Source organism: Rhinichthys klamathensis, unplaced genomic scaffold (assembly GCF_029890125.1).
Source record: "Rhinichthys klamathensis goyatoka isolate OS25496 unplaced genomic scaffold, OSU_Roscu_1.1 h1tg000058l_1, whole genome shotgun sequence".
Taxonomy (NCBI): domain Eukaryota; kingdom Metazoa; phylum Chordata; class Actinopteri; order Cypriniformes; family Leuciscidae; genus Rhinichthys; species Rhinichthys klamathensis.
The window spans coordinates 599,565-614,498 of NW_026606603.1; the positions used below are offsets into that span (position 1 = coordinate 599,565).

The window sequence follows — 14,934 nt, forward strand, 5'->3', positions numbered from 1 at the left end:
TTCAAACCAACTGCAACGTTTTTTTTTTTTTTTTTTACCAAAAAAAGGTTATCCTGAAATATGTTAACGACGCTGGTTATTCACACTCATCGTAAAACAACATTGCTGTAACTACAAAAAAATTGTATAACCCTAAGCGAAGAACGAAAAAAACATCGCTGTGAGTATATCGATGGAGGAGACTCCACAGACCATAGATATCTATATAAAGGCTAGATGTCTCGTCCGCGCTGTTGGCCAATGGTGGTGGACATCAGCACCTGGCGGCCATCTTGTCACAGGCTGCTCGCTCACTCGTAACATTGTGTTTATGGTGCATGTACTTTTTAAATAACCATAACTTGCTCAATTTTCTACCGATTTTCAAACGGGTTGGTTCGTTATAAACGTCAGAGACGTAGTTATGACACTGAACACTTATGGATAATTATGTATTATTTATGTCAACATCCATTATATAGGCTAGTATTATACCCACATTAATAACGTTAATAAGAAACCAAACCGTTTGTAAATCCGTCAAGATTTCAGCGAGATAAGAGGATTTGTGTTCATGCTGATCACTCACTTTACATCAGAGCCTACCTGTGACAAGATGGCCGAACGGTGATGCCGGAAGTGACTCCGCCGTAAGACATCTAGCCTTTATATAGATATCTATGCCACAGACCGCCATTTGCTTGTCTCACTCAACGGTCGGTCTTTTCATTTTGTCAACAACGGTCGATTCTCATTGGAGTAGACGGCGATGACGCAACTCTCCCTATAACCTTCTGCTATAGGTCCGTCACTCAATGCACTTTGTGTAACAAGCACTGCGATTGGTTGCACATGGAGCGAGTTGGGCTGATTTGGGTAGTAACAAGATACGTTCTCGAATTTTGCTAGATGTTTCCGACTGCTCTTGAGTGGAATTTCCCGTAATTCTGCAGCCTGCCCTACCTACCGGTACTCACAAATTCCCGAAAATCAAGAACCACCAAAAGACAGCTAAGATGTGTTGTAATCGTTTTCTCTTCGGAAACCTTCAATGTCGCAAGTAAGTAAATGATTTTACCACCCAATAATCTATTTTACATAAACGTAGATATTTCGATAATAAAAATATGACCTTTAAAAATCTAATTGTGAATATGTACACGTTGGTCCAGATTAATTAAGGAACGTGTATGGTCGAAATTTGGGCTTATAAGATCGGATACGACTTTGTTAGCAGAGTCTGTCATTTCAGAAAAGCAGCACAGCAAGCTGTATTCAGTGGGTTTCATTTCGTCAGCTCAAGATAGCAACAAGTAGTATGCGGGTAAATCTCTTAAAATAGCCTACTTAATGTTTGTGTGCGTGAATAATGAAAAATGTTTTTATTGAAAGCAACATAAGTCCTCGAGGCAACCTAGTCTGTTGGGCGGGGGGAGTCCGGTGCGGTGTTTCGAAACAGTGAATCATTTTGTGAATCAATTGGTTCATTTCTTTCGAAGCTTTGAAAAGCTTCGTTTCTTCTATCACTACCGGAAGAAGTGTGCACAGGCGCGCGCGTGCGCGCACAGTTCACATCCTGACAGATCCCAAACAAGGAGGATTGCGTGCTGCCATTGCGAGAGCCGCTGTTTCTTCATAACATAAAACTGAACTTTAAATAAGGATTTATCTTATTCAGTGGAATTCTACAAATGACACTGTAGGGCAGTAACACATTTTTCTGCAAATCTCGAAAAGAGAAGAAAATCTCAGCGATCACGGGTTAGCATTTAGCATCTAGCTAGCTTGAGCAAATTGAATGTTTTTACACATTTGTTTAAGCTTATCGTGGTTTTCCTGAAGATGAATACCATTTTCACGGTGAATTTGTTCATTTTATCGGGTATGTAGACTGTTGATTTAATTGGTTGATGAAAAAAAGTGCTGTCAGTTTATTCCTCAATCTAATACAGTGGTTCTGATTTGCAGTTCTGGCTGTTGCTGGGTCGAAGTTCGAGGCGATCGATGGACAGAATGTGACAATATCCTTCCACATCGATGAAGTGGAGAAAGCAGATGAAGTGAAGATTTCTTTTAAAAAAGACCGCAATGAAAAAAAGCCCTTTGTTATTGCGCAGAAGCCTTGGGTCTATGATGATCCTCCCTCACCTGGAGTTACACTGATAGTTGGAAAAGATCGTTTATCTTTAATCATTGAAGATGTGAACATCTCCAGATCAGGACTCTATAAAGCAGAAGCCTACACTGGAGCAAAAGTGTGTGAGGATAATGCTACACTTGTGGTCAACAGTGAGTATATTACTAATATCCGTTTACCTGTAATGAACCAGAATCAGGATTTTGAAAAATATTATATAAATGGTCATGATTGTGCTCATGAAGTTTTTAAAATTAAGTTTATTATGTTCCTAGTCTAGCTGGAATGAATTGCGACATTGCCAAGCATTTTATCTAACCTAAATGTTTTTATAAATGGTAAATCAGTTGAAAACGATTATAAGTAATACGATTTAGGTGATGTAAAGAATCAGGTGTCACATCATTTGATAAGTTTTAATCATCATGCTTTATTTAACGATTTAGAAAAGAGGGGGGAAACTTGCTTACATTATATCTTAAATAATTTGTGTTTAAAGCTGTGCAAATACACCTCAGTGTTCAGAGAAAGAGCAAAAGTTTGTCTGATAATTTGGCAGATGGAAACAGTTGCTAAAGTAGGATTGAGCATAGGGGTGCACGATATCGATAATGAATATTGGGATATCGATATTAATTTCGATATTTTTAAACATATGTAAAATTACAAATGTTATGGGGGGGGGGGGAATGCAACGCTACCAAGTGACGCTTTTTTTTCGAGAGGTGCATGTTATGTTGGACAGGACGTATCATAAACAAAATATCGAATAATTAACATTCATTTAAATAAACATTCTTGTGGCCTACTGAAATGTTTTTATTTTTCACACCTGCTTGGCTTATCATCTTTTACCCATTCCACATTTGAAAAATAAATGAACACAAGTTGAAGGAATTTGTTTTTCTTTGCTGGTATAGGGACGTGAAATAGGTATTAATTGTCTTAAAAAGGTCTTAAAAAGACTTGAATTTTGTAGGAACCCTGTAAGTAAGCTTGACCAGGGTTCTTGTGGGAAGAAGAATGTATTGAAGGTAGTAGGGTAGCGCAGTTCTTTAGCAGCGACGTTAGCATGTCACCCTTCAACAATCTTAACCCAAAGTTCTGTCTGTGAAGCATAACTTTAAACATGAAGACAAATGGGCTGCAAACAATATAAAACTGTTAGGGCCTCCCTCAGGAGATCGATCTACTCTGAGCAATGCTGTTTCTTTGTCATTCACACCAATCAGTTTATGTGGGCTGAGAAGTTAACTGATTGTATGAGTTTTTCAGTTTCTATAGGCCATACATCTGTATGGGCCATTTGGTTCACACATTTACAGACACAGAGTTGATTTACATCTGAGGCACAGTAACAATGTGAATGCATCTAACTAAAGTTAACTGAAAATACATATGATCTTTCAGTAGCCAACCTCCCGAGATCTACCAGTCCAGTGTCAACATCGCAAACCCACACACATCGTTTCCAGCCTGCAGTAACTAACCTCACAACACTTTTTCTTAATAATAATAATACGTTTATTTTTTATAGTGCCTTTCAAGAAACCAAGGTCGCTTCACAAAATAATACAAACAGTTGACAGACAAAGAGACAAGCAATCTGCTTATTATAACAATTAAACGAGCATAAAAGCAGATGGAGACAACAACCAATAACAACAAATAATTAACATGAGAAGTTATATAATGAAAGAAAACATACACTTATGTATGTAACATAAAAAATGAAAGACAAGTAGTTCTAGTTGTCACTAGACATCACAACACAAACCCTCCCTCTCTCAAACACACAGACAAATTCCTCTCACACTCTCTCTCACACACTCTCTCTCACACACTCTCTCTCACACACTCTCTCTCTCTCACACACTCTCTCTCTCACACACTCTCTCTCTCACACTCTCTCTCTCACACACTCTCTCTCTCTCACACACTCTCTCTCTCACACACTCTCTCTCACACACTCTCTCTCACACACTCTCTCTCTCACACACTCTCTCTCTCTCACACACTCTCTCTCTCACACACTCTCTCTCTCACACTCTCTCTCACACACTCTCTCTCACACACTCTCTCTCTCACACACTCTCTCTCTCACACACTCTCTCTCTCACACACTCTCTCTCTCACACACTCTCTCTCACACACTCTCTCTCTCACACACTCTCTCTCTCACACACTCTCTCTCTCTCACACACTCTCTCTCTCTCACACACTCTCTCTCTCTCACACACTCTCTCTCTCTCACACACTCTCTCTCTCTCACACACTCTCTCTCTCACACACTCTCTCTCTCACACACTCTCTCTCACACACTCTCTCTCTCTCACACTCTCTCTCTCACACACTCTCTCTCTCTCACACACTCTCTCTCTCACACACTCTCTCTCACACACTCTCTCTCTCTCACACTCTCTCTCTCACACACTCTCTCTCTCACACACTCTCTCTCTCACACACTCTCTCTCTCTCACACACTCTCTCTCTCACACACTCTCTCTCTCACACACTCTCTCTCTCACACACTCTCTCTCTCACACACTCTCTCTCTCTCACACACTCTCTCTCTCACACACTCTCTCTCTCACACACTCTCTCTCTCACACACTCTCTCTCTCACACACTCTCTCTCTCACACTCTCTCTCACACACTCTCTCTCTCACACACTCTCTCTCTCACACTCTCTCTCTCTCTCACACTCTCTCTCTCACACACTCTCTCTCTCACACACTCTCTCTCTCACACACTCTCTCTCTCTCTCTCACACACTCTCTCTCTCTCTCTCACACACTCTCTCTCTCTCACACACTTTGTCGACACACGGTTCATGTGCTCGTCTCCTAACCAGCACCTGAAATAAAGACAGATTCACACTGCTCTGTAAAACAAGGAAAAGAGGCAAATATTAGGAAAGTATATGCGCCAACAGCGGGAAACGGTGTATTTGTGCAGTGTGTGCATGACAAAAAAATCCTTAGTTCCCATTTGAAGCTTGTGACATAAACCCAAATCACTTTATTTAGCATCCATGTAAACGCTACGTTTGGATTCATCTATTGGAATAAATTAATTCTGATTGAAACAAAAGGTGTCCCTGTAAACGTTGCTGTTGCCACCAAAAACAGGCTTTTATTGGTCACTATTAATTTACTGTTCGTCGACGTATTCGGCTCTGAGTGAAAAGTTAATATTTAATTGAAAATCAAGTATTCATGTGTGATTGAGAATGATTTATAAACCAGTTTAAAATAGTGAATGTGTTAATTAGTAGTTATTTGCTTGTTTTTTAATATTTAAAATGGTGTCAAAGAATGTGGTTTAAATGTATTAGCTTGAAATGTATAAATTAAGCTTTGACTTTGACAACATTTTATTTGATGTTTGGTTTACATGTCGTCTTGTAATTGTGTTTTTCACTAAGCTCAGTTTTCTGTTGTTTTCTTTACAGATCCCGTGTTTTAAAAGAGAGAAAGACTTGGGATCCAGTTCCAGTGATTGTACATCCGTCGCCATGAACGGCGGTGGAGAAACTGCTGAATCTCTTCTCACGGTTACCTGAGTGTCTTAAAACATGAAATAACATCACAATCACTTTAGCCTTGTTCAATGTCAGTCCAGAATTTGTGCATATCTGATCAGATTTGGTAAATGTGAACTACAAAAAAAATGTTACGTACTGCACCTTTAAACAAAACCGGTTTCACCGACCAGGCTTAAGATAGTCCCAGACTAAAATACATGTTTGAGCTTTTACCTGAAAGCAACTCACACTGACATTTCTACAAACATGTCAGTGTCATTGTTTATCTCGAGATGCACACCAGTAATGTTTTATCTAAGGCTCGTTTATAAAAGCTACTTAAATCAGTCCTTCTTGAACTAAGGGCTAATCCTGGCTTAATCTAAGCCCTGTCTGTGAAACCGGGCCCAAATCTCTTCGTCCAGCATTATGGCTAGATACAACATCTGTGTTTAAAACTCCTCAATGGAGCTGGTGTTGTTTTATGGACAGACACTAATGCAGGTTTTCCAGAAAATGAAAGACAATCATTTAGATCAGATTATAATCACACAAAATGATTTGGATTGAGTGTGAATGTAGTTTTAGATGCTAATGAACTGCCAAACTATCAGATGCTGTTATTATTTCAATGTGGTGCTCGTGTTAAAAGTACACAGCTGAAGTATGCGCATAGATGTCGTCTCATGTGTGTGACCGCAAATTCAGTTCTCTTTCACAGCTACACACTCAATTATTTCAAAATGCACATTGTGTGGACTGTGGAGCATTAAATCTAAACAGTGTGTGTCCTACACCAGCCAAAAACAAATGGGAGAAACTGTTGCCATACATTTCATAAAGATTAATATATATAAAAAAAACCACTGCTTTTAACAATCACTTTTTTTATTTTTAATATTTTCATTTTTTTTTTTTTTTTTTTTTTACATTTTATTCAATTTCGGTTGTGGGGAATATTTCTTACTACATGTTAAATAAACCAGGGCTATTGTACCTGTAAAAACTGCAGTTTATTTAATTTGTATATATTTTTTTTTATATTGTATTTGTGCTATTGTTTGTTATTTGCTTCTTTGTTCCTATTTTAAATATCTAAAATAAAATTGCCTGCCTTGCTTTAATACAGAAGTGTGTGTGTAATGATTGTAGTCAGCTTTAATGGACTTCAGAACAGAAATGGCCATTCACTGTCATTATAAAGCTGAAGAGCCAGGACATTTTTTTAATATAACTGATTGTAATCAAAGCATTAATCTCAGCTTTATGGAAGTTAGAGGAGGTGATTTCTAATGATGGGACAAGTTAGCTATTTAGAAAACTAATATTAGCTATGTGTGTTAGCAAGCTGTAGCTCGGGCTAATTTCTATTCGTCCACTTTGATATTTACTACGTCTATTTGCCCAAATCTACTTTTGTCTCCTTATAAAGGCTGGCCTTAACGTTTGAGTAGCTTATAAAACTTATTTCTGTACACCCTGTCACACACAGTGTGTGTGTGTGTGTGTGTGTGTGTGTGTATGAGATCATGTTTGAAAGTTATGAACCCTTTTGTTTTTCACGTTTTGACCTCTGGTGTTTTTGGCCTGCTTCTCCCTAGAATTTGAAAGTAAAAACATATACTTTAATTTAACATTTCCTTGCATTGGGAAGTCTGAATCCTAAAGGTTCACTTAATTCTGTACACAAGGATACTTCATGTATTAAGTAAATAATACAAATAAATATTTATAACTTATAGGCCTATTTGTTCTAACTAATTATATTTCAGCAGAAAATGTAGCATAGATGCAGAAATAATGTAGGCTGTTTAAAATATGTGAAAAATGGGCTTCCAAACTTCAATCACTATATGTAATTTGCCAATATTGCCCAACAAATGATTCATATTCCCTATAGCTCCACAGTCATAGGTTGATAAATCTGATAAACATTTTATTCTTGTATATTGCTCTTATCCCCTTTCTCTCTCTCTTATCCTAGACCATCCACAACATATATAGTCTTTTTTTTAATGTAATTTATATTTAATTGTTGTTAAATTCACAAACAAGTAAACTATAGAAGTGCTCTTTAGCTCTTTTAGTTACAGCGAAGTAGTAAAATGTAATTTGACTGATCAACTAGTGCTTACATTAGTAGAATCAGGTGTGTGTTACTGTTAGGACAGAACAAAACCTTCACACACACACACACACACACACACACACACTGGTCCTATTGATTGTGGACGTCTGGTAAATAATTCCAAGATGAAACTTGTTATGCTCTTGAGCAAAGTGCTTCACCTCTATACCTATGGGATGGATCAATATCCCGCCAAATGTATTGCGGTCACGGATCAAAAAATAATAAGCGTGATTCAAAAATGTCAAAACACATGTAAAAATATATTGCACAAACTGGAAAAAATAATGCAAAAGAACGTGCAAACAACGTGGTCACGGTCCACGGATCAAAATATAATAAGCGTGAATAAAAAAAATAACAAGCGTGAATAAAAACTTTAAACACATTAAAAAACATTTTGCATGAAACTTAAACTCATTGTTTGGAAGTTTTCCTCTCTGTCCTCCAGTTCCCACGCCCGTTTCTCTTTGCCACTCAGTTCCCCCTGAGTTCACCACACCTTCAACTAATTAGCCTCAACCAGCCACATACTTCATTAGACAGCACCTGTACACACAGCCCTTTCCTTTGTTCATGCCACATGGAGGAATCCTTGTGTGTTGCTGCTGGAAATGTTGTGTCTCCTTTGTGTGCGTTATTGAACTATGTAAATTACATATGTTTCTCCTTTGGTACGTTGAGTTAATTATGAGGAAGTGAGCATGAATCTTGCATTCCTTTCAGTCTGTCTGTTTTAATGTTATGTTAGATTGAACAGTTCAACTTGGCTTATATTGCTCATGTGATTAATATTCCCTAGCTCCACAGTCGGTTGATAAACATTTATTTTATTCTTGTGTATTGCTCTTATCCCCTTCTCTCTTATCCTATTGTATTAGACCATCCACAATTGCATTTGTCATCAAAGGGCTTGTGTTCAAAGCCAATACTCTTTACTCATTCAAACTGTAGTAGCAGTCCATTGAACAGAAGCCAACAAACTCTCTATCTGAATATACACAGTGAAGACCTTTCCATTTCTGCAATATCCAGTAGAGGAATCCACAAGCATCACATCTGGTGAGCTTAAACTCCACCCTGTATTCCTCCCTCACATCCGGACTGACAGACTTCCAGTCGACGATACCTACAAGGTGGGGAAAAAAATTAATTTAATATATTATCTTAACTTGTTAATTTCATAAAAGTAATACTTACACATACTGTCCAGTGTCCACTGTCCAGCCAGGCAAAGTGAGCTTTTTTTTTTTTTTTTAGAAAACCTGGATGGTGGACGGTTTCATTCAACTTTTTGCACACTGTGACTGAGAGTGAAAGGCTTTGTCTCCTTCATACAACATCTAGAAGAATGTGACTGAGCACCTCTGGTGGTAGCTGGAAAAACTTTCAACAGACACGCCCCCTGCCTTTCCACATGACCATTACTCCAAGCTGCTGCTACCTCTGTCTCATGTGTTCTGCAGTTTTCACTCTTCAGTCTCAGTTCAGTTCAGAAGAGACCGTTTTCGAGCATGTCAAACTCCAATACCAGTAAGTAATCACAAAATTTGTATAATGTATTTAAACTTTTTATTATATTATTGTAAAAAATAAAAACATAAATATAGAGTGAAGTTTAATGTTTTTGTGCAAAACATAACTACTTTTTACCTACAATTTGAAGTGAACAACTGAAATATTACAACTTTAAAACGTGAACTGTTAAAAAACCCTATTGTTTTCTATTATTTACATATAGGCCTATAGTATACCATTAGGCTATTAATTGTAAAGCCTGAGTTTAAAAAACAGCAGCAAGAAAGTTGAAACCCATAAGGTGTTATTATTGTCATGTTGTGTTTGTAATAAATAATCAGAGCTGAGTGAAAGGAGATTTGCTATTGTTTGTTATAATTTTGTGACAGTGTATGTGTATGCACCAATCAGGTGCGTTTCTCAAAGCCATTGGTCTGTGTTACATACAGAATCACCAAGGAGGAAGTTGAGGATTTTCTGCCGCCATGATTCACCCTTTCCGACTATCGTTCTTTTCTCTTTGGCAACATTATTCACTGTCACAAGTAAGTAAATGATTTTAACATGCGACAGTATTGAACATGTGGTGTTTTAGCAAACACAATAAATATTGAATAGCCTATAATACAAATAAAAAAAATTCAGCTATCTGTATATTTGTAATTTTGTTTGTAATTATATTATTTTAGAAAGCAGGCATTGTTCATAATTACACAAGATAAAACAATTGAAGTAACGTTAGTGATATATTTTCAGGCGTATATGGGCAAATACTTCTAACCTTTTTATACGCATAGGCTATTGCATATTTGACTAAAATATTTATTGAAATACTTTACCAAATTTATATCCTCCTAACGTCGATAAAACGAGCTTAACGAGACGGTATGAAGATGTTTGTGAGGGCTGTGCTCTGGTATAGCCTAACGCTTTTGAGCTCCTACCACTGAAAAACACTGTTTTTGATTACAAGCCGATACGGTGATTTAAAATATCAGAGGTGCGGTTAGTAAGAATAAACTATTTGTAACCACGGTTTAAACCAATAAATGATGAAGGCTCATGATCGCAAAAGATAGGCAGAATGAGGGTTTAATGTGTGGGGTGAATGCTCTGCATCTTCACTGTGTCAGTCGGTGACCAGAAATGAGAAAGAGTGCGGAAGTTGTAAGTTGAAGCTTTACTTTTTCTCACTCGATCCCCATGTATGCGCCGACGAGTGTGACGTTTAAGTCATTTTATTAAACGCGGGGAAAATACGCCATCTCTCGTGCATCTTTTCCTCCGATTGTTAACCTATATTGTTTTTCTCTCTCTGGGCAACATTTCAACTTTGCGTTACAGTAGTGCATTTAGACCACGCCCAATACGGTTGGAAACGCACGTAGGTTGGTTATTATTGGTTTGACAAGGTGAGCTAGGCGTGGTTATTGTGAGGAATAATGGCTTGAAAGGCGTGGTTATTAGCATGGTAGACGCCGAAGATCCTCAAGCTTACTGCAGCGAGCACGAGCAATCAGGCAGTCCGTTTAATAAAACCAACTAAAAACACGACATCGAGCTGCATTTTGGATCAAATTGAGGAGATTCCGCATTGTTTTGTTAAAATATGAAGTTAATTTCCACTGTCTTCGTGTTACTTCACTTAGTGTTGGTTTCAGGTAGGCAGAGAGTGGACGAATTGGTTGTTTTTAACTGTAAATCTAAAGTAAATGAATGTCAGTTCATCGCTCGTTATTCTAAAGCATTGATTGTCATCCTAAACACTTTCTTTCTGTTTAACAGTCGATGCTTTACTTGCTGAAGGGTCGAAGATCGAGGCGAATCATGGAGAAAACGTCACACTGCCATTCCCGATGGATAAAGCGGAGGAAGCCGATAAATTGAGGATCATTTTTAAAGAAGAAACTACAAAAAACATGTTTTTGATCGCACAGAAGTGTGCCCCTCATGATGGATGTGATAATGTGGACACACCTGGAGTCGCAGTGATATTTGGAAAAGGATGTTTGTCTGTAATCCTTCAGAAAGTGGACATCTCCAGATCTGGACTCTATATAGCAGAAGCTTGCTTTGGAAAGGACGTGTTTGAGGAGAAAGCTACACTTGTGGTCAACAGTGAGTATTGTTACTATAATCTCTGTTTGCATGTAATGTACTAGAAGAATATACTCTGAAAAGTTTGGAAACATTACTATTTTTAATGTTGTCGAAAGAAATGTTCTTCAAGCCTGCATTTATTTGATCACAAATACAGAAAAAAAACAGTAGCCTAAAATTGTGAAATATTATTACAATTTAAAAAATGTTTATATGTGAAGAATATAGTAAAGTGTAATTTATTCCTTTGATCAAAGCTGTATTTTCAGCATCATTACTCCAGTCTTCAGTGTCACATGATCCTTCAGAAATCACTCTAATATGATGATTTATTATCAATGTTGGAAACAGTTGTGCTGCTTAATATATATATTTTTAAACATGTGATAGTTTTTTTCAGGATTCTTTGATGAATAAAGAGTAAATAAAACAGCATTTTATTTAAAATTGAAATCTTTTGTAACAATAGCCTATATACACTACCGTTCAAAAGTTTGGGGTCAGCTATTTAAAAACAAGAGAAGGAAATCGGGAAGGATGTTAAATTGATAAAGTGATCGTAAAGATTTATATTGTTAGAAAATATTTATATTTTGAATAAATGCTGTTCTTTTGAACATCAATGAATCCTGAAAAAAGCTCCACAGGTTCCAAAAACATATTAATCAGCCCAACTGTTTCCAACATTGATAATAAATCTGCCTTGTATGAGCATGTTTTCCTTTTCTTTAAATGTTGTCGTGTGTGTGTGTGTCCAGTAGGCTTCACTCGTGGTGTGTGTGTGTGGTGTGTGTGGTGTGTGTGTGTGGTGTGTGTGGGTGTGGTGTGGGTGTGTGATCAGTGGAGCGGTGTTTTGGGAGGAAACCAATCTGACTTTTACTTAAGATGGAATGTTCCTCAATGAAGTCTAGCATTCTTTTGTTTAGAATGCTACAGAATAGTTTGCCTAGACAGCTGCTGACAGAGATGCCACGGTAGTTATTAGGGTCTGATTTGTCCCCACTCTTATGAATGGGGGAAATGAGCCCTTTGCACCAGATTGTCAGGAAAACATCCTGACTGTAGAACGATATTGAACAGGAAAACATCCTGACTGTAGAACGATATTGAACAGCTTTAACACTGCCTTCCAAACACCAATCAGAGTCAAGCAAATCATAGCACAATGCAAAGAAACCTATCTGGAACATTGGAAAGAAGAAAAAAGCCAAAGTAGACTAGAATGTTATCTGACCCTAAAAAGAGATTATAAATTAGCAGAATATCTCTCTACTGTCAGAGATAGAAAGCAGAGACAGATCCTAACCAGGTACAGGCTCAGTGATCACAAATTGGCAATTGAAACAGGAAGACACAAAAAATCATGGCAAGCAACCAAAAGAAAACAGAACGTGTGATCACTGTTTGACAGGTGAGGTTGAGACAGAGATGCACTTTCTCCTACAATGTGAAGCGTTCAAAGACACAAGGAACCTTTACTTTAACAAATGTAACTGTATAATCCCAAATTTTAAAGACCTGAATGAAATTTCTAAATTAAACTTTCTCCTGGGAGAAGGAGACAGAACTTATCTTGCTGCCCAATATGTACAAACATGCCACAACCTGAGGGGCAGTGAATGACCGACACACACACACACACACACACACACACACACACACACACACACACACACACACACACACACACAATATATCCAACATTGTGTTAAATGTTTATATAAAATATATATATTATATATTTTATTTGTATATTTTGTATATGCTTTGGCAACATTGTTTCAACAAATCTGCAATCTAACATCAGTGTTGCTGATAAATCAAGTGAGTGTTTAGAGGAAGACAATGTGTCAGTCAGAAAACACATCCTAATAACTAAATGTTGTTTATATATATATATATATATATATATAACAAATAGAATTTAAAGAAATAATTGAATATGGCTCCTACAACTTGTGTGTGGACATTTCAGTAAATAATAATCGAGGCGTCCATTAACAAGCGCCGTCCAGCCAGTAATGACTGATGAAGATTCAGCTTTGCATCAGAGAAATATATTTTAAAACATATTAAAATACAAATCCATTATTTCACAATATTACTGGGGTTTTTTTTTCTGTATTTGTGATCAAATAAAAACAGGCTTAATGAGCATAAGAGACTTCTTTCAAAAACATTAAAAGTAGTAATGTTTCTCAATGACCGGTACTGTGTGTGTGTCATTATTATACACCGTAACAAGCAAATGCTTTTTGAAAAATCCTCAGTTGAAAACATTTATAAGTGATTACATTCGGGTAATCTATATAATTAGATGATTTAATGATTTGGAAAAGAAGAAAATTGCATTATTTCTGCGAACACACAGATCGATTCAAAGAAAGAGTAAAAGCTTGACAGATTGTGAGAAATATGTGGTAATTTTGGTTTTACTGTTTATGATTCTCTTATTCGTTGCTGATTCTGTTCTTGTCTCTTCCAGAAGCTCCAGTTTCCTCCAGTATATCTCCTCCACACTCCTCCTCCAGCCCAAACCCTCCCAGCTCCTCTCAACTACACTGGCTTTATGCTTTAATAACTGCATTCATCTTCATCATCATCATCATCATCATCATCTGTATCAGCTGCTTCTGTAGAAGGAGGAGGGCAAGTATTACTTACATTTATTCTTTTATCAGTGGATATGAGCATTATTGCAGTTCTAATAATCTGAGTCTGTATTCACCAAAATCTTTCGGCTAATAGTTTCTTCTAATGTGTAAATTCAGGAGCAGCTCTTAAACATGAGGCGCTTCGCTCCTGATTTTACATCTCAAATATTTTTCCTCTGAGAGTAATTCAAACATTTAACACTAAAAGCAGCAGCTGAACCCAGAACAGTTTAGATGTCGCCCTCAGGACTGTATCACTAAAACTGACTGAAACGATCTGATCATCTGGATCTTCATAACAGTTTAACAAACTTTCCTTTTGGTATCTTCGTTTTAAAGGCCCTCGATGGTTCAGTCCCACAGATATGGAGATCTTAATGCCACTTTATGAGTGAATTGCTCACATTTCAGTGGTAAAAAAACAAATGTGGGTCACTTTGCATACAATCTAATACTTTTTTGTTTAAAAGAGGAAAATCTAAAGAACAAATGTTAAAACTACAAATGCATCTCATTTTTTCTATCCATACAATCGCAGAGAACATGTCCGTCTGAGTGCCATAAATATTATTTTCCTCAAGTTTGCCTGTAACTCTAAAAGTAATGAAGATATCTTTAGATCCTTCTAGATTCTCATTCTTCGTAAACTTTTCTTTAGACATCTCACCCAATGTGACGCAATGTCCAAATTGTTAAATTTGACCCAATTTCAGTGGTCAAGAACCAAATGTATGTAATGTTTTAATAGGAACCAGAACCAATCTGATCCGATACCAAAAATTCAGGGTTTGGACCGAGACCGATCCAATAATAGAGCAGTAAAAATAAAAATAAAAATCAGTGTAGAATTTCTATACTTTTGTGTTAAACACAATCTACTAAATACAGACA

The 14,934-nt window shown here is 37.1% G+C and overlaps 1 protein-coding gene and 1 long non-coding RNA gene across 2 annotated transcripts in view; both read left to right on the forward strand.

Annotated features, from left to right (window-relative positions):
• The window catches only part of LOC130083762 (intelectin-like), a 247,556-nt gene that overhangs the window by 36,260 nt on the left and 196,362 nt on the right, over positions 1–14,934 (forward strand). The window lies entirely within an intron of this gene.
• Positions 991–13,992, forward strand: LOC130083765 (uncharacterized). Its single transcript, XR_008806864.1, has 3 exons — positions 991–1,039; positions 1,948–2,268; positions 13,875–13,992. It is a non-coding gene; the product is annotated as an uncharacterized LOC130083765 (long non-coding RNA).